Source organism: Sphaerodactylus townsendi, linkage group LG07, assembly GCF_021028975.2.
Source record: "Sphaerodactylus townsendi isolate TG3544 linkage group LG07, MPM_Stown_v2.3, whole genome shotgun sequence".
Taxonomy (NCBI): domain Eukaryota; kingdom Metazoa; phylum Chordata; class Lepidosauria; order Squamata; family Sphaerodactylidae; genus Sphaerodactylus; species Sphaerodactylus townsendi.
The window spans coordinates 29599095-29618647 of NC_059431.1; the positions used below are offsets into that span (position 1 = coordinate 29599095).

The 19553-nt window shown below is 42.3% G+C and overlaps 1 long non-coding RNA gene across 1 annotated transcript in view; it reads right to left on the reverse strand.

Moving 5' to 3' along the window:
- Positions 1–16538: 16538 nt before the first annotated feature.
- The window catches only part of LOC125436927, a 12406-nt gene continuing 9391 nt past the window's right edge, over positions 16539–19553 (reverse strand). The window contains exon 3 of the long non-coding RNA XR_007245135.1: positions 16539–16660. This is a non-coding gene — a long non-coding RNA (uncharacterized LOC125436927). The remainder of the gene's footprint in view (positions 16661–19553) is intronic.

Here is a 19553-nt window from a genome sequence, read left to right on the forward strand (position 1 = left end):
ACTGTTGAATCTGGCTAACATAAATGCCCCACGGGCAACCGTAAAGTAGTTGCTAGGTAATTACTAAAGCTCCATACTCTTGGGAAGGATGCCCAAAGCCTCGAGGAGAACAGACTGGAATTTGGATGAATAGAAAGCCCGGCGTTCATGGTCTTTCAGTCTGTCTTTGATTTGGCAGAAGATAAAGTTCCTTTCATTGTTGTTTCTAGCGACAGTTAGATTCTATTCCAATGCTCCTAATTTTGTTGGTAATTGCCTTGGGCCATTTGGAGACGTAATTATCTTCTTTAAGTAGGTGTGTACGGTAATGTCGTCATCCTTGATCTAGTGATCTTGAGCCAGAATTCTATTGTGAAACCAAGCTAGGTTTCGACTGTGGATAGTCCACATTCAAGACACAGAGTAGTGAAGGTGATACTATTGGGGACTCCCATTACTCTTCTCAGAAATGATGCTTGGATTAGATCAATTTCTGAGTTGAAAGCATTGATCCATATAAAGATCCTGTAAGAGTCTTTGGGATCACCTTTGCCGGGAAAAATCTTCAGTGCAATGATGGATTTAAAACCCTTTTCCCAGAATAGAATTGGGGCTGCATACCTGATAGCAGCCTCTTTTCCCGAAGTTATGGGAGCAAGATCTTGTAGTGACCATCGAAATTATATTGGAAATTTAGGCTCCAAATATTTAAAAAGATTTTGACCTGATTAAGATGGATGTTATTGATTTTCCATGTCATCTGTTTCAGCGAGTTGAGAAAACTACTATTTTGATTTTAATGAAGCTAACCTTCAGTTCAAGTTTATATCACAGTAGTTGAAGAATGCTTTTAACATCTCATAAGGCCAACTCTGGTTTGCTTATAGAATAGCAGGTATCAGCCGCATACAGTAGCAATGGAATAGATGGCTCTCCTGCTTTCGGTGGATGTCCTACCGTTGAGATGGTCTTGCAGGTCATTTATATATAGGTTAAATAGGTGCGGGGCCAGCACACACCCCTGTTTGACTCCTCCTGAGGTAGGTATTTTGTTGGAGAGTGAGCCTGGAATGAAACATACATACATACATACATACATACATACATACATACATACATACATACATACATACATACATACATACATACATACATACATACATACATACATAATCAATCAATCTCCAGGAATTTCTCAACCCAAAGTTGTCAACTCTATGCCCATAGAAAACAATGTTAATGCCATGACCTTTCTCCAGTTAGCTAGTTCCGGTCAACATTAAAGGTACCGAACATAAGAGATGGTTCAAAAATAACTTGTTAAGAAGGAAAAGCAGATTTCTGCAGTGTTTTTTTCATTCATATTGACTTTATTGGCAGAGATAATATTTTAGCTTTTATGAAACATCATTTCCTAGAGAAGAGGGTAGCTGGCCTGGGGGTACATCGATGAAACCAATTACTGTATTCCTTTTAATTATACCTCTGAAAATCTGCAGTGCTAACCAGCTGTGTGTATGGGCGCTGGGGGCAGGGGGGGTAATTATTTGGCCTGGATACCATTTATTGGTCATGAGATAAAAGCAAGTGAACTACTTGGCCCTGAGAGCTCCATGAGAGTGTGCATAATTGCTGTTTTGCCTGCAAGCTGAGGACTTTCAGAATGTATTTGTTCATTATCTGGAGCGAGATCCAGTCAATACCACTCTATAGCCTTTTTAATGCAGCCTTAATGGACAGAACTGAACTAGTAGCTGACATCTCTTTCTAGGTGCATTCACAAGAGCACACGGTTATTAGTGGGAGTCGCATTTCTTCTAGAGCAGTTTAGAAGGAAATCTGATCAATATGATCTCAACTTAAACGTGAGAAGTAAGGACTCACCCTAAGCTTATTCATTTGCCTGCTTCTCCAAGCTGGTTAGCTCTCTCACCTGCCCTTGTTTTCAGTCTGGTGAATAAATGTGGAGTGTGGAAATAACAGTGTGTAAGAAGTTTTCACCCAAAACTCTATGGTACTACTATGGTATTAATCTATGATTTTAGTGGAATTCCATAACATCATGTGACACACTGATATCACATCTATGTTTTCACCTAGAAGTGATGTAGACACACTACACAATGTTTTTATCACCCTGTATTCCAACTCCAGATAGGGCTGCCAAATCCAGGTTGGGAAATACCTGGGGATTTGGGGGATAGAGCCTGAGGAGGGTGGGGTTTGGTAATGGGATGGACCTCAGTGGGGTATTAAACCATAGAGTCCACTTTCAAAAGTGGCCATTTTCCCCAGGTGAACTGATATCTGTTACCTGGGGATCAGTTGTAATAGCAGGAGACCTCTAGTCACTGTGTAGAGGTTCGCAAAGCTCCTAGGGGTGCCAAGCAATGGCCTGCCAACGCTGTCTAACTCAGAAGTCAATTTGGCATATTGGGAATAGTAATGAATCCAGGCCTAAGCATTAAAATCTGTTTTTAAAATCTGGGTTGAAATATATGATCCTTTGTCATCAAGTAACCACCTTTCTTAGGAGCAGAACTTCCATGTAAAAGATGTCATGGCTTCAAAGCAGTCTTATGATAGGGCACCTTTAGACATTAAGAATTAGGTCTGCAGAAATTAGTTAAGAACACAGTAGAATAATCATGGTCTCAAAACACAGCCCATATTTATGAAGCCACCACAAAGCTGCAAATGTTGCCTGACTATGAAAGTTCTATGAGAAAGTAGGAACAATAGACAGGAAAATGCTCATACAGAAACTGTACGAGTGCATTATTTGTGCTGACTCTGAACTGCAGGCGGAGAGGCGATACCAGTGTATGAAGTCCTCAGGATTCCACTAAGACATGCAGGGATCAGAAGCATTAGTAAAATAATAATTGTGTGCCATCAAGTTACAACTGACTCATGGTGACCCCAGGATCTTGCGGTTTTTGAGGCAAGAGATGAGCCTAGGTGGTTTGCCATTGGCTTCGTCCGCATAGCAATCCCAGTCTTCCTTGAAGGTCTAAATACTAGCCATGGCCAACCCTGCTTAGCTTCCAAGTGCTGATGAGTTCAGGCTAGTCAGGGCTGTTCAGACAGCTAGAAGCATTAATGCTAGACAGATATTTAGTTCTAAGCAGAACTTTAACATCTGCTGAGAAATGAATGGCTTTTATTTCTCTGGAAAGGCAGCAAAAGCCCACTGCCTGTTCCTTCTGGAGCACTTGTGTTACACTTTGTGTTACACCCAGGTGGTAAGTGGCAATTTGTACCCATCATTAGAAGTCAATATGATTTCTTCTCTATCTGTGTGTCTCTCTTTTAGAGATTCTGTAATAACCATCATCAATGTAGCTCTACAATAGTCTGGGTGGGTCCAGCACATTCTGTTGAAGGCTGTAAGTAGCTGACAGTTAATTATCTGAAAATCCATACGCATTGCCATGGAAATCACTCTCCTTTCTCTTCTGCAAATGCACATCTTTGAAAGAAAAAGCAGATCTTCACCTGCTCAGCTGCTGGTCCCAGTTCACGTTTTTTGGTCTAGTTAATGCAAACCATGGAAATCTGTGCCCAACCTTCACTCAGAGGACCAACAACCTTTCTAAAACGTAAAGAGCAACAAGGAATCCAGAAAAGAGAGCCAACACCATCCAGAGTGTCTTCTTTCTGCTGGTCTTTGCAGAGTGGTGGTTTGTTCAGCTACTCCACCAAGCTTCCTGTGCACCGCCCTTGAGATCTGTTTCCTGATCACCTTGGCCTCTTCCCTCAAATTCGGCTAAGTTGTTATTCATGCTTTTTCTTGAGACTCATAATCTCTTCCTCTCATTACCCACAACCACTCATTCACTTAACAAATAGGCTAAGGTGACCTCCATTTTACCCTCTGTGGACAAAAGACCAAACAATCAGCCCATGAATGTATTAGGCAATATTTTTTTCATAGTAACTTGAAGAGTCCTGCCTTTGCCCCACTTAATCCTTCAGTATGCTGTATCAAAAGGCACCTTCCTTACCACTGTTTGGCAATTTTCTATAGAAAGAATATCTGGCCACTCTTCCTTTGAAGAACCAATGGTCTGTGCATTGTATTTCAATAGGATTAACATTTAAAGGCACTGTACTAATAAACAGATGATTTTTATCCTGGTTAACACATTAAAACATGCATTGTCCATTCATAGAGAGAGCTCTGGAATGCTGTAGGGAAAAGATGTCATGCAATTTACTGAAATCTGAGACACTCCGTGGCTGGGGCAGTCTAACTGAACACTACATCTATTAATTTTTTTGCACCAGAATGGCTTTTATTTCAGACAAGGCTCAGAGTATGAGAGAAAACCTGGTCTGGGAAGCCAGCAAGATCCTCTTTGTTTTATTTGCCTCTAACTTTTTCTGCCACAAGTGAGTTTCAGGCTAGCTTAACCTGTACCCTCAAAAGCTGGGAAGAACAAAAACACACCTGGAGCATCACTGGCACTTGTGTTCTGCTAGTCTATACTGCAGAATGGAAGACTTCAGACACAAGGGAGAAAGAGGCTGGGAGTTAGAATGATGCCAAACAAGGGTGAGCAGAAGTCAGTAAGCAGGAGGAGGAGATACCCATTACCTGCTGCTCATTCACGAATCTGCCCTCCCTATGTATGTGTTTTTGCTTGCTGAAATAAAAAGTGGATGGTGCAGGCTAGAGGTTCCTCCTCTTCTCAGATGCCACCTACAGTGTGGCCCTGTCATAAGAACATAAGAACATAAGAACAAGCCTGCTGGATCAGACCAGAGTCCATCTAGTCCAGTTCTCTGCTACTCGCAGTGGCCCACCAGGTGCCTTTGGGAGCTCACATGCAGGATGTGAAAGCAATGGCCTTCTGCGGCTGTTGCTCCCGAGCACTTGGACTGTTAAGGCATTTGCAATCTCAGATCAAAGAGGATCAAGATTGGTAGCCATAGATCGACTTCTCCTCCATAAATCTGTCCAAGCCCTTTTTAAAGCTATCCAGGTTATTTAGGCTGGTCCCCTTCACTTCTCTTTTGGCTACAGCAACAAGATCTGGTTTTCCGTTCTGTAGCACTGAACACTAGACAGCAAGTGGCAGCAGCTGGCAGTGTACATGAGGGATCTGTCTACTGGATGAAACAACATTGTTTCTGATCGTCTGGAAGCTTGACAGAGTCCTTCTCATTCCTGTACTTGGTAATGTATTCCTCTTCCCTGCCATGGCAATCTCCGGACATGAGCCCTGGCAAGTGCCCTGCCCTGTTGACCACGGATGACTGCCGGCCGGGGGCGTCATGGGACAGCCGAAGGAGGGTTTTGAGTGCTCAGACACTGATATGCTGCTAACAGAAAAACAGCAACAACTGGGAGGAAGGTGCCATTCCCTTCTAGTAGCACCTTCTCCCCTTTCTTTTTCTTCTCTTCCTCTAAAATCCCCAAACAGGAACTCTGTAAACAGAGCCTGAAAGACAGAGCTGCTCAATTCCTTAGCATGGGGTCAAAGCCCCGAGCAGTCGGGTAGGCATTTTGCTAAGCAAGGGATTGGAGGTGACAGGTGGGAGAGGGGAAATGCAGCATCCCTTAAAGGGAAAAAAACACCTTCAGCTTATTGTTCACATGCATGGATCGTACGCTGATTTGCATGCTTTCCAGTGGTTGTAGTCACAGGGTTAAAAGACGACAAGTCAAACATTTGCGTTAATTTTAGAATTTTGAAATGGGAGTCGTGGAAGGAGGAAGGAAAGGCAAAATGGAAAGAGCACAATACGGATGAGAACGGATGAGTGACGGAAGGAGGGTTTGTGTGTAGCGGATGGGTTGAATGTGGGAATACAGTCTGACTGTGCCTTGCTGAAGGTGACGGTGGTAGAAAGGGCTTATGTGTATGCAACTGGATTTGAGGATCATAAGCTATCACTCTTAGGAACTGGGCCAGAGCTGGCCAATCTTAGCTGAAGTTAGGTCCAAACAAAATCCCATTGCAGATATCTAATGCTATTTTATACTGAGTCTTGCTGAGCAATGGGTCTTCTGTGACTTATAGTGTCTCTCTCAGACAGAGATCCTTTCACTTGAGATGCCAGGGAACAAAACCAGGACCTTCTGCATCAAAGCATGTGATTCATGATTCCATTAGGCTTACCATGTGCTTTGTGACAGAGGGCAATCTTCTTCTCCTGCCCTTCAATTCCTGACTGTCAAAAAATGGAAGAGGGGGACAGTCAAACCATAGCAAAGATGGTGATGTTCACCCTCCATAGCAAAAACCACAGACACTAGGGAAGATTCCCAGACCATCACCTGGAAATAATGTTACATCCTGTGTCCACGAGTAAAGTCACATCCTCCACACCCTTTCATAAATTGCCCCAATCTCTATGGTAAAATACAAACCCCTGAAACTTCACCTTTCCCAAGCACTGCCCCCTCCCCCTCCCCCCCAAATTTCCTGTTAGCAAGTATAGGGCTGGAAACTAGATCCCCTCCCTTCTGTTGCCACTACTAAAATTGCTTCCATATAATCAGGTCTTTATGCTGCCCCTAGGAATATTTGAATCCCCTCTCCACATGGATTGCCCAGACAAACTTGACCCATCTGCATCCATGGTCAATTATAGGGAAGGGAACATGTTCCACTCTGTGTGCCTTATGGCAGAATGCTTCATGGCAGCTACTGCTGACTTCTAGCAGCCTTGACAGCAATTTGATAATACTGAGATTTATAATATACCTGCTGCTTTCTGACACTGTTTCCTTCTCAATGTTTCCTCACAGAGAAGCCAGAGTAAGATAAGTGTTTTCCACCAGTTTATATCCTTCTCTGGATTTTCCAAGTTCTTATACATAAATTTAACTCTTGTTCTGCCCCAGAAAATAAATGTGTCTGCTGTTCCTATAACATATTATGTGCTCCATAAGATTAATTGTATATTTGCAGGAAGAGGATTCATAAATGAATATCTGAAAGACATTTTCTACAGCAAACCACCAAACTGAGAAATCCTTGAATGGGTCTTATGCTTGCCTAATAGGCAAAATGGACTGCACCAGTAAAACATTTGATCCAGTAAACCAAATCCAGTTGTGTCCAATTAGTATGTATGGCTTCCCCGCTAATCCAGGTCTGCAAAAAACTAGGAGGCTGTTAAACCACCTGCAGGCAATAGCTAAAATGCATCTCTGGTGGAATGCACTGAGCCTGCTGGTTGGACAGGTTTGATTTGGAGTCTTCCATGGAAAATATGGGATTTGGAATCCTATTAAGATCAGAGCTGTTTGCATCTGCAAGTGTTATCTGCTAAGCGATGATGCCTCACCATCTCTTTATCTTTCCAGTGGAACTTGCCATATCAACATTGTAATGCTGCTGTTGTTTCAAACCATGTTTGAACAGCCGGATTCTTCTAATGTAAAATCGTTTGTGAAGGAACCAGATGTAGGCCTCCTTCACCCTGGGAAGCTATTGGTCCCATCATAAATGTGAAACTGGTTAATGTTTCTTTCAATCCTATTAAAATGTGAAGACTGGGGAGTGGAGAGATACAGGAGACATGCTGCTAAATAGCCTGAGAATGAACAGCTCAGATTACATTTTTTTCTCTCTAATCATCAAACTGCATGGGGAATGGGAAAGAAAAATCAGATATCTATAAACAGAGTAATAAACTTGCTGCCAAGCAGCAGAGTGATCAAAATACACCCACAGAAATGGCATATCTATGATGGAAAGCTATAGGCAAAGCATTCAGTCTCTGAAAAAATAATTAAAATAAATGCTAGAAATCAGCTGTGATACCAGCAAAGGCATTATAGTTAATGAGTCTAAGCAAACAATATTAACTGGCTTCTATACTTTTTTTTTTGCAAATATTCTCCTGAACTTCAGGTCTTTAAAGCTTTTTAACAAGATGCTGGAACCAAGCGATGAAACCAAACAAGAGTGAGGGAAAGACATTTTCCAGATTAGGGTCACATTCAAACTATACAGCACCATTTATTGAGTTGGGACATGGATAGATACATTCATCGCAACATAAGAACATAAGACCATAAGAACAAGCCAGCTGGATCAGACCAGAGTCCATCTAGTCCAGCTCTCTGCTACTCGCAGTGGCCCACCAGGTGTCTTTGGGAGGTCACATGCAGGATGTGAAAGCAATGGCCTTCTGCGGCTGTTGCTCCCGAGCACCTGGACTGTTACCTCACTGGTAATGGCCAATGACACTGCCAATGTGGGCCTCTCAATAGTGAGGAATTAGGAAGGCTTGAACACTCACTAGTTTGGTTGATGAGGATGATGAGGATGAGGGTGATTGTAGATTTCACAGCTGCCAAATCTTTAGCTGGTTGTTGGCCTTCATTACAATTTTGTTGCCAACACAGGTCAAGATTCTTATGGGAACTGCATAAGCAGTGCAAGAAAGAAACAAGACTTTCCCTTTCTGCACCCAACTCAGCACCTGATTTGCAGTAGCAAAGTCCACCTGAACATTTAGCCATCATGGCTCACAGCTATTGATGACAATGAGCAAATATTAGCCCAATTTAATATGTTGCAGCAAGGCTGGTGAATCCATTTTGTGAGCCGCTGCAGATTTTCTGTAAAGATTCTCCATGGAGGTTTCCTCTGCTTGCAGCTCAGTCACATTCAATTTTGCTGTAAACAGTAGACGAATAAAGTTTGTGTTGTCTAGTGATCCCATGCATGTGTCGTTTTTCTTTTTTTTCTTTTGTTTTGAGGGGGGTGTCTGTGAAGCTATGCCAACACAATTAGAGAAGCTGCAATATGCCCATATTTGCGCTGCTGCAGACATCCCCCTCAAAACAAAAACAACAGGAAAAACAATATGTTCACAGGATCATCAGGCAAAATTTTATTCATCTACTTCTTACAGCAAAATCATGCATGGATGAGCTGCAAACAGAGGAAATCTCCATGAGGAATCCTCTTGGAGAATCTGCTGCAGCACACAAAATGGCAGGTGCGAGTGGCAGAAATGAAAGTAAGAGGTTTGGACAGGAGAAATAAAGAATTTCCTGCCTGCTTGTGTTCATTCAGCAGACAGGAATAGTCTTCAATCCGTATAGCGGGGAAAAGTTTGCTTGTTTAGCTATTTTTAATGAACCTGGGCTGAGAGGAATATAATGGGCTGAACTCATTTTGGGGGAGAGAACTGTGTACAGTTCTTCCCAAAGTGCTTTTTATAATGTCCTAGGCCCCTTCCGCACACGCAAAATAATGCATTTTCAAACCACTTTCACAACTGTTTGCAAGTGGATTTTGCCATTCCGCACAGCTTCAAAGAGCACTGAAAGCAGTTTGAAAGTGCATTATTCTGCATGTGCGGAATGAGCCCTAAAGATGTTATATTTGTGCTGTGCAGAATCCACCACAGCAGCCAATGCAGGCAGAAGTCTCTGTTACTGGCAGGAAGCTACCACTGCTGGTAGCACAATGCTGAAAGGGATTCCAAGCCAAAAGTTCAAGGAGAAGGTGTGTACGAGGTAGGAATTTGCAGGACTTCATCCACAGTTCATCAGTGGGCTGCAAAATCCCTTCCCAAGCAAGCCTCAAAGGGTGCTTTGGGAAGAGATTGCTGGTGCCTATGATGTCTTTGGACCTGTGGGCTTCTCCTGCTTCCCAGGTGGCTTTTGAAGCCACATTCTGCTGTTGCAAGATCCTGTTTTTCATGGCTAAGTATGATGTTGATTCATACTTGGCCTACACAGAATTTTTCTGACAGCTTTTGTGTGTGGGGATTTTTTTTTTTAAAAAAAATTCCACGTTTGAGAGAAGAGCCAAAATAAATGTAAGTTTTATTCTTGGCAACAGCGCACCGGTTGTTTTAGAAAGATCCTCTTTGGCAGATCCCTGCCAGGCACATCTGCCCCAAGCTAGCCCTGGGATGGCTAAGATTGTCGTCACCCTTCCTGATGGAATTCCTGTTTTCCTTCCTTTCACACACAAATGCAGGGCAACTTATCTGGCCATCTAGAGGAACACAAAGATCTGCCAAGTTGCAGGGGGGAGGGAAGGGGAAAACCTTGTCACTCGGCGTATCCCTCACCCTGAGCAGAGAGGAAATTTGTTTCCATGTGCTTTGAAAAAGCATTTGGAATTGAACAATGGCACCCCCACAGCTGGCTTTATAGAAATCTGATGTCGACAGGACCTGAGGCATGCTTTTTATCTCAGGCGAGATTTAGAGAAACAGAGCACATTTGATTAAAAATGTCTGACAAAAACTGGGGCAGCCAATAATTTCAAGAGCTCCAGGGGATAGATACCAAGTCTTCTTTCACAGCTATCTGTCAGGTGAGAGAATCTCATCAACAGCTAGGAATGATCTTATCCCCCCCCCCCCCAACTCCCCCTTTCTGTTCGCCTGCTCCCCTGGGCAACTTGATTCTGTCATTTTTTTTTATTTTTCTGCCACTTACTGTTGGCTTGTGCCAAATCTTTGCTGTAAAAGGTATACATTTTTCAATGTTATACGTAGCTTGCTAAATCTGCACCGTGTACGTGTATATGCGTTAATAAATACCATGTACTGCCTGTTTTGGGTTTTGTGGGCTCTGTGGCTGTGGTCCAGAAGTTTTTACTCCTAATGTTTTGCTCACATCTGTGGCTGACGTTTTCAAAAACTGGAGCAAAAACTCCTGGACCACACAGCCACACAGCCTGGAAAACCCACTCGGAGAGAAACACATCTTTCCATGATGTGCCTCTGAAAATGCCAGTCACATACGCAGGTGAAACATTAGGAGCAAAAAACCTACAAAACCATGACCACACAACCCAGAAAACCCAAAACAGCCAGTTGATTCTGGCCACGAAAGTCTTCAACAGTACAAATAGCAGATAAACTGTGGACAGAAACTGTACAGCATATGCATTCAATACACACGAATATACAAAACTAATTCAATAGACCAGAGGATAGAAACAACTGAATATTTTCAAAAACGATGCATTAAGGGGAGTTGCCCCATTTTCCTCCCCAGTGGCGACCCAAAGCAAAAATACAATAAAAATGACCAAACAGAAAAAGGAAGTACAACATCCTGGGCTGCTACTGGACTGGCTCCCTGAAGCCTAGGGGCTGAAAGCAAAGGGCCAAGTTGCCTTTGGCATGACCAGGCTCTAATGGATGCAGATAGAAAGCTTGCTGTACACATGTGAGTAGGCCATTAAGTGACCCCTTGCAAACTAGTTTCACTCCCCCCCCCCTCAATATCCATTTGGGAGGGGCCTGACTTAGTTCTAGTAGTGCATTGTGTGTAGCTTGTAGTTGACTGTATGTAAGTGACTTCCCCTTTGGAAGCAATAAAGAAGCCTATTGCTGAAGCTGCCGGTGTCTCCTGTGTGCTGACTATGATTAGCTAAGCTTATTCCTACACACCAGGCACCAGGGGATGTTACAGGAAAGGAAACATAAGTGGAGCCTGGGTCTATACATCTGTTCTCAAGGATTCACCAGCCTTGCTGCAACATATTAAATTGGGCTAACATTTGCTCATTGTCATCAATAGCTGTGAGCCATGATGGCTAAATGTTCTGGTGGACTCTGCTACTGTAAATCAGGTGCTGAGTTGGGTCCAGAAAAGGAAAGTCTTGTTTCTTTCTTGCACTGCTTATGCAATTCCCATAAGCATCTTGGCCCGTGTTGGCAACAGAATGCTATGACTCTTGAGTCTGATCCAACGTGGTTCTTCTGATGGTCTTGTGCTTCTAGTCCATGGGGAACAGTGTTGGTACAACAAAGTTTTAGAGGAACATTTACATGTTGCACAGAGAGACACACTGGCAGTACTTTGGCAGATGAAGACGACATTCGCCAGGTGATATTTCCCACATTCTCAAAGATATGATCAAGGACTTCCAATTTCTGCCAGCTATTTAAGACATGGATATATTGTGAAAGTGAGAAAGTAAAGTTGTGAAAAACATTATGCATGAAAGTAGGATAACACTACGCCAGTGACTGTCATATTTGATGTGCTGTTATGTTATCCAGCACATTATGTAGAGAGGTGGAAAGCTCAAAATTTTAATCTGCCAAGAACAGTTAGGCACCTTGGATCAACCCAGTCATCTTTCCTTGGCTGTTGTGCTCTTGTGTTTTTATGCATCTCTTGCTAGAAAATAATTAATACCCGTGTACACTGTAAATGGAGTCTAGCTTTATCTACTTTTAGAGAGAATTATAAGCCAAATGGTTTTTCAGAAAGCTCCGTTAATCTTGTCAAATACAAATACAAATACAAAACCTTTAATGGCATATAAAGAGTGGTAAAATACAGATTATGTTAAAACCAATTGACTAAAATTTACACAAAGGTTTCACTCTTGATCCAAGTGCCTTTGTTAAAAACCTGGCAACTGATTCAGTAGTGTGGGGATGATGGTCACTAAGCAGGTGTGAAACTATTTCCTTGTCTGATCTCACTGAAAATTTCTTCAAGATGGCCTCGAGAAAAAGCAACCGATAGACTGCCAAATCTTTGCAATGAAGGAGCACGTGTTCAGTTGTTTCGGGTAGGCCCGCTGCACAGGAACAAGTCCTGTTCTCCTGTGGGATGCCATGATATCTGCCTCTTGTTTTGGGCGGTCGGTGCTTACATTTAGCGAACCAAGCATAAAATATCTGCGGAGATGTGGATTTGATTAAATTACTCCTTATATTTAGCCATAAAAACCGGCAATGGTGGTGAAAATGCCATAAAATGTGGGAGAATTAAAGTTCTGCAGGCTCCAGCTGTGAGAAGCTGCCAGCTTCAATGTCAAAGAATACGTTGTTTCAAAACTCCGAAAGCCTGTCTTTTCGATCCATCAGTAGGAGTTGGTCAAAAGATACACCTATGTTGTTTATTTTGCTTGATAATTTTGGTGTGCCAGGTGGAGTGGAAGTGAATTAAGCAACAGAAAATATGTGAAGGACTGCCCGGGAGGGCTTTCTATAATGAAAAGTAGAAAGCCAGTATTTAAAACAAAGAGAGCCAAACCGGGGAAAAAAAAAAATTGAAAATCTTGGCTCCGGTTTCCCTAGAAACAAAAGGAACTTGATCACATTGACTGAGTTTGGAAGACCCAATAAGCGGCGAAGAAACAAAAGATTGAATACTCTCTAATTTCTCAGCGGTTTTTGCTCTCTAGATTGGAGCTTCGTAAAGTGATTGTGGCAGTGGTTTTAACTGGAAAACTTCCATTCTCGCGGCAGGAAAAAATTGACCGCCTCTGGTGTGAAAAATCTGGATATTGCCAACATACTTTGATTTTTACTTGTATTGAGAGTCTGGAGTGGATATAGAGAGGTCCAGGTTAAGGAATGATGGAAGGGTGATTCCTAAATATATCTGTATGAATGGACCTGTTCAATCAATGTACCGTTTATTTTCCACGTGCTGAGTTTTGAATTCGAAAAAAGATCAGCACTTTGGATTTCGATATAATTAATGCGACAGAGGCACTGTTGATATTTGTGCAATGTGCGTCGCAAAGGAGCTTGAGAAGTAGTCTTTGCAGGCCCTATATGGACCGAGACAGTAACTTGCACAATTAATCGATCTGCATAGAAAGAGATGCACATGTGGGTCTTTGTCCCAAAATGGAGTGCGTGACTTTCAGTCTGAGATAAATATATGAGGAGCAAGATTACGTTTAAATAAAAAAAGATTGAACAGGAGAGGAGCAAGAATACAACCCTGCTACGACTCCCTTGTTAGAAACTATATAGGTGAAGTTAGGCGGCCCGCCTGATCGCGAACTTGACAGGTAGTTGAGGAATACAACCGGCGAATAAGAAACGGTAATCTCTGGGCTATTGCCAGCACTGCTAATTTTACCCACAGCTGATTCCTTGGGATAGAGACGAATGCGCATTTCAAATCTAGGAAAGCCTTAAAGGAGTTTCCCACCCAGCAGGGTGGCAATATTTCTCCGCCAAATGGTTTAAAACCAGACAATGGTCAAAGGTGGATTTACCTGTGGCATATCCTATCTGTTCCGAGACCCTAGCACTGAAGAGGACCAGGCAGTGGGGAGGCGATATCATAAGGTACCTTTAGTAAAGCTTACTAGGCACTGAAAGCAAGCTTATGGGGCGATGGATTCAGATGGATTTGATGGATCGCCTTTTTTATGTAGAGGTACAATAGTAGCTTCAGTCCAATGCTTAGGGATACAGCCACTGTTGTTAATTTTCTTGGTAAGAAGCAAGTGGCCAAAGTAAAAGCCCAGAACTCGAGGGAATCTTCTAAAGAGTTCAGGTGAAAGCGAGGCCATCAAGGGCCTGGTGCTTTCCATACTGTTTTTAAGGTCAGATATAAGGGTGATCCTTTCGTGCGCAGCTGACAGGGAGACCATTCAGGTAAATAGCACTGCTCCAGTTGCACATGGAGTATCCAAAAGTTCTGGATTGCAGAAAATGGCTGTAAAATGTGTCCTCAATGCTTCCACTGAAATCTGAGGAACTGATGGCTGTATAGGGCTCGCGGGCACTTGAGATTAATTATGTGCCAAAAGCATCTCTAGAGTTAAAGGCTTGATGGAGATTGTTCCAAATCTTTGTAAGATGTAATTTCTTTTTTGGTCTTTAAAAGATCCTTGTTGGACTTTCTAGCTGCGAGGTACTCTTTTGATAGCGACACTTTTCCTCTAAGTTCACAATGATGAAATAGCTTCCGGAGTTGGGACTTGCTGCTCATACATTCTCCGTCAAACCAGGTGGAGGGATTCACTGAATGTGAAAATTTATGATGTGATTGATTACTGGAACCCTGAATGGTTAGATAGGAAACCAGTTCATTATAGATTTGACAGAGCTCCTCTGCTGTCCTTGCAGCAGTTAACTGTTGAAGAAAGTTAAAAGCCATCCGATCATCAGAAATAGAGAATGAGCGGCGTTTAGTTCAGTTTCTTAAAAAGTCGAAGCGAAGCCGAACATGACAGGAAGACCCTTCTTCCTGAGCTGATTTGCTTTGAAGGGATTTGTTTATTAGTCTAAGAAGAAGGGGAGAGTGCTCACTTTCGTTTCGAGCCATAATTGCAAAGTGATCAATGTGGTTTTGTTAGTTCAGGCGATATTATTACGCAATCAATCACACACACACTCACCCCAAATTGCAGATCTAAACGTGAACTTTCCAGGAGTAATCAAAGGGAGGAAGACCATTTAAAATTACCCTACTTGCTGATAGGCAAAGGTCTATCAAATGGGGAGCTGCTTGATTTATGGTGTGATAAGCTGGACGAAACCTGCATTTAGGGAGATATGAGGTGGTCCGAGATTGAATTTCATCAAAATTTAAAAGCCACATCTTTGGTAGGGGCTGAATCATTTTTCTCCGATCCTGAGTGTTGCGATCACCAGCAATAGCAGCGAATTGTCAGAGGATGTTCTTACTCAAGCGAAAGTATGTATTGATAGGAATGGTAGCCAGTTCTCTACAAGAATGCTTGCCTCTTCCTGCGGGTAAGCAAATAAGCATTTACTAGTAAAATTTCCAGATTGAGCTCGCGAGGAAATCAATAGGGCTTGGGCCAAAGGTGAGCACGCAGTTTAGTGCTACTGCATTGATTTCTGCGTTGAGAGAGACTAGGATACAAGTACCTGCTCTGTCCTCCCTCTGGCTTTTAACCTAGATACTGGAATTGAGAAGGAGGCATAACCTGCCGAGATGAATGTCGCTACTGGTCCAAAAGTCTCTTGTAGTAAAGGATAATATTAAAACTGGCTAGAAATTTCATTAAATCAGAGTCCCCTATGTGCGGCGGCACCACCACAGTATGTTCCAGGAAAGTATCGATAGTGCAAGGACATTTCACGAAATCAGGCTGTGCAGATCCAGTGGTGTGATCTGTGACTGAGAGTACTGTGCATCCATTAGATGGAAATTCTGTGCTAACTGTAGAGTTCATGTCTGGGTGTGTGACTGATATCAGTACTCTGGAAATTGTTCCGGTGTTTTTTTTTTTTGAAGTTGAGCCGTTATTCGGGATGATGTCATAGTGGTGGACTTGAGCTGTTGAAGTTTAATGAAGTTTCTTTGACCAAGTGCAGGTGCAGAGGAGGCTGAAATATCAACTAAGGTCTTCTTGAAGGATAATAGAAAGATCCGCGAAATCCAGAGGGGCAATTATTATCCATTGGAGCTGAAAGTTCAGCCAGCTCCTGCGCCCACGTTTTCTCTTTGGGCTTTGTGGTTGAGTCAGTTTGAAGCACTTTAGTAGATCTTAAGTCAATTTCAAACTCAATTGTGTCCATCTTATCAGACAACTTTTCCCCCCCTTTACTTATGGGCACGCAGATTGCTTCATTAGGAGAGTTATCTGGAGAACAGTAACTTTGAATTGCAGGATTATAGGCAAGTAAGGTTGGGCAAGAAGGGGAATTTCCAGAGCATAATACATCCCCCAAGGCCTCTGGAACAGAATTGGGAGCAGAATTGAGGCGCAAAACATCCTCCACTTCCTCAAGGATATGTTGGTGGGAAGAGTGGATTTCATTCAGGGACATCTCAAGTTGCTTCCACTCATCCGCTAGTTCTTTGATTCCTTTGGTGAGAGCTTCTGAAGAAGGTCCAGTTTTGTTAGGGTTTCCAACAGCAGTCGCTTTGTTGAACTCCTTTAAATTTGCATTTCTCTTGTCAGGTGAAGCATGGGTGTCCTCAATGAGTCTGTGGATAGTAGTATTCCTAAAGAAACGCATAATTTTAATATCATACCTTCTGGAAAAAAAGTGGCGATGTTTCAACAATAGTGAAGGCATTTTAGATGTACTAAAAGTTAGGGCAATTCTTTTATAGTAATCCACAGGGGGCAAGTATTCATATGAAGTCAACTGAGTCTTGTTTGGAGCACACTTTAACAACTGGCTCAAAGAGAACCTAATTGCACTATAATTTGACCACCTATTTTGGTTTAGCTTGGAATGTCCAATATACAACACCACTTGCTCTTTTTGCAAAATTAACGAATTCATATTAACTAGCTTTAACTGCCGGGTGGGCGTAGGCCTTGAAGGCCAATGGGCAGTGTCTGAATAAAAGGGAGCTACCGCGTCAGATCCATTTCCTGAAGCTTGTGTCTTTAAAATTTGATGGGAGATCAAGTCTAATTTAGCCCCCAGGGTGGTAAAATTTGTTAAAAGTAGGTCAAGAGTTTTTGAAATTAAAATCAACTCATTAGAGAAAAGTTCCTGTCGAATGTATAAATTGTCATGTGTTGTTAGTTCTTTATTCTTGTTTGGAGGCTTTTGTAAACTTGGAATTAAAGCATCCTGTTTTCCTAAACCAGTTGGAGATGGGCTTGTTGCAAAAACTTCTTCTGCAGGGCTTGGAAACATATCCTCCAGCTCCAGGTTAGCTTCCAATGGAGCAAATCTATTTGATAGTGTTAAGCCCTCAATTAGTGCCTCCACTGGAGAATTGTCGGTGAAAAACTGGTCAATTTTAGTCTGTTTACTAGACTTCTGGCATGGAGAGTGTGGGGATGAAAGGTACCGTTTCCTCCCGTTCTTCATTTTAGATAGCAGCCGTAAAACAATCAGACAACAGTAAAATATTCACACAGGATAAATTATTTACACTAAGCTAAAACAGACGCTTAAGATGGCAAGGGCTGCAAAACACCGAGTAGCTAAAGGGTGCTTAAGAGCAAAACTCTCCAAAAGTTCATTAAACTCCAGAAGTTCATTCAAAATATATAATATAAAACAGAACCTTGACAGCTGGTGTTAAAAAAAACAAAACTTTAGTAGAAGTCTCAAGGCTTTTAGCTGAGAGTTGGGGCTGTGGCGTCTCCACACTAGCTGGTCAGGGAATGAGCCAGCAAAAAAAAAAAAAAAAAAAAACCCTCAAACTCTCTGGTTGAGCCAAGAAAATAGAAAATAAAGATAAAATAAAACCAGCAGTTCAACCACACCTGATGATAGGGAAGCTCCAGGCTTCAGAAGTACACAACTTGTTTTAAAAACAAAAGGGAAACAGACTCATTAGTCAGCACTGCTATTATTAAAGTATTGTGGATTTTAGCCTGGTTTTAAAATATCAACTCAGAAGGTTCTATATTATAGTCTGTCTCAACAAAATTGCAACAGAAAGCTCTAATTTAAAAGAAAGTGCTAAATGCTAAGAGATAAAACTACAAAGGGTAGGAGAAATTTAAAACTTATCTTTAAAAGGTGGAGGAGCTCAACGAAGAGCGACCGCTCGGCACCGCAAACCAAACCAGCAATTGGGACACACAGTATCCGTTAATCTTGTCTTCGTGGTGTGCATTCTCATTTATAGTTTAGCAGCTTCAAAACTCCATTGCTCTTAGCAGAAAGGATTGTTAATCTTTGTTTGCGCTCAAGACTAATGCACCAATCCATATGTCTTTATTATACTACCTAAATGTTCAGCCACAGAAATCAATTGCTGGTCAAATGCTTTAGCGTTGCTCGGAGACACAAGTGAGAATCTTCCAAAAAGAAAGGGGTGGGGGGAGAAGGTTGCTCTGACGCATAACCAGGGGCACTGTTATTCTGTCAAGATGAGTTCTTCCCATGTTCTTTGGTTCCAACGTGACATTTCCTTATATGATGCCTGTAAGACATCCAGAAAGTTAAAAGCACAAGCTGCCCATGAAGCTAACAGGCTCTAATGAAAGAAATCCTGCTCTTTGAAGGAGCTGATAGGCAAGTAAAGCATTGTTGATATATACAATGGCAGCAATTGTTAATGAGCCAAGCAAAAACAACATGCCCCCCTTTGTTTTTGGGTATCAAATGGCCTCATACCTAGTGCATATCACTGATCCTAGGCAACGTTGGGTCCTTACCAGAGCCAGGAGTCTACTCTCCAGCCCTGGAACAAGGCCGTTATAGGAATGCTCCCTTGTCGGACAGAGTATGCCCACTTTGTCCAGCTCGTACTGAAACACTGGAACATATCCTGTTCCATTGCCCCAAATATGAGTCGCTTAGGGAAGCCCTTCTGTCACAGGACATACATAACTGCTCTCCTAAAGCTGATATTGTTAAATTATTTAACAGCAATAATCCTTGAATGTTAGGGATTACAGCCCAATATCCGCTGCAGGCTCTGCTTGTAAGGGAAATCTAATCTGTTCTGTCATAATTATCGTTTTATGATTTTATTTTGATATTTGTGCCTGATAAAGGTCTGTTGTCGTTGTTATATACAATGGCAGGATCCCCAACATGGTGCCTGTGTGGGTGCCATGGCACCACTGACACCTTTTCTGGCACTTGCCAAGTGTTTTTAGGAACTGGGAATGGCCAGGGTAGGGCTTTTGCCTAGCAAGGCTACTGATTGATGACTTGAAAATTTGATTGGCTGTGCAGCTGCCACCACATCAGGTTCTAGTAGAATATCGACCTCTTCAATCCACTTTCACAATTGTTTGCAAGTGGATTTTGCTATTCTGCACAGCTGCAAAGTGCATTGAAAGTGGATTGAATGTGCATTATTCTGCACATGCGGAAGGGACCAAGGATCTACACTGTGTTACTGAAGTTAAGCTGTGGCAATGACTTTGTGGTTGGCTCCACCTCTTGCAACAGTCGTTTTGTGGCAGCCATGG